The sequence below is a fragment of the Pterocles gutturalis genome, unplaced genomic scaffold (genome assembly GCF_000699245.1).
Source record: "Pterocles gutturalis isolate BGI_N339 unplaced genomic scaffold, ASM69924v1 scaffold3961, whole genome shotgun sequence".
NCBI lineage: Eukaryota > Metazoa > Chordata > Aves > Pterocliformes > Pteroclidae > Pterocles > Pterocles gutturalis.
The window spans coordinates 28,842-30,299 of NW_010100071.1; positions in this window are offsets into that span (position 1 = coordinate 28,842).

Genomic DNA, 1,458 nt, shown 5'->3' on the forward strand with positions numbered 1-1,458 from the left:
AGCAGCCCCAGTGGGAAAATACGGAATGCTGGAGAAGGATTACAGTGGTTTTTACATTTAAGAAGAGTTACACTGCTGGTCACAAGAGAGGTCTCACATTACTGAAAGTACACATATTTGCTGGAAAATAAAAGTCTCTCAAAAAGAAAAAAAGAAAGGAAAAAACATCAGACATTTGAACAGCTGGAAGCATTTTTAGAAACTATCAAAAAAGAGAAAAAAAAATTAGAATAATATTTCCCTTTCTGTAGGAAGCATCATAGTGGTGATATAATACATTCTCAAGAGGCTTAATCATGTCTACTGTTCAATCCTCAAAGATTATTTAATTAAAAAAAAAAATTAGTGGAGTCAACAGAGTTTCTTCACAAAAAACCTGAAGCTGCCATTCTGAGTTATATTTATTTTTCTGCCAGCTCCCATCTTTTTCAGATTTCCCTATAGCTATGAATCTGTGACAATAAGCTGAAGTCCAGTGTGCTCTGGCAAAAGACAAGATTTTCTTCCTTTCTTTGTCTATATCTGATTTCAGTATTAGGAAGATGTTGTTTGATGCCCCAACTGTTGTTTACAGAAGGATCAAATGAGATTGAACTAAGGAAGTAATAGCAGCCATGGGCATAAACCAGTGACTACTACATGTATTTGATCAAGTATCTACATTCCAGAACCAACATCACTTGATTTTCTTTCAAATTAAAATCAAGCAGCAATCTCTTAATTTTAAATGCTCTGCTTACTTTGCCAATTAGGATTTATTTTCTTTACTGTAGTGCTCCCAGGGCTGTGTCAGCACTAGGATTTCCTTTTGCTAAGTTCTTTTTGTCACAATGAATCTTTCAACATGTGCCAACTCCAGATGATCATTATTGGTAGCTTGCTCCAGTACAAAAACCAGGCAACAAACAACACAAGGCTCCCTTAGCAACACCCTTGAATTCCTTTTAAAACATACTCGCATTAAATACTCTATGAGGGGTTGTTAAATTTATGTTCATGAGCTACTGTATCCTTTTCAGAATTTCCCATCTTCACAATGTGTTTTTACTCACACCTAAATTTAAATTTATTAAAATTTTGTGGTTTTTAACGTAATTTAACTTACAGTAAAATACCCACCTAGTTTGTTAAGTGAAACCATTCACTCTCTCCTCCTAAGGACCAACTGCAGATACAGAATGTAGTTGGTCAGACATACAACACAGAAGCCTTGTTGTGGTCCATGTCTGAAAATATGCCTGTGATTGTTTAATCAAAACATTTCACATCTAAAAATGTCTAACACCAGTTCTAACAGAATGCCAGTGCTATTCATACAAGGCAAATGCCCACCATGCAAAAACAAAGTGAAAAAATACGGTAAAATATAAAGTGATACCCAATAGCACAAATTCTGCTAAAAATCAGGGCCCAATCATACAATCAGCTCTTACTCTTATTTATCCCCTCCCAAACATC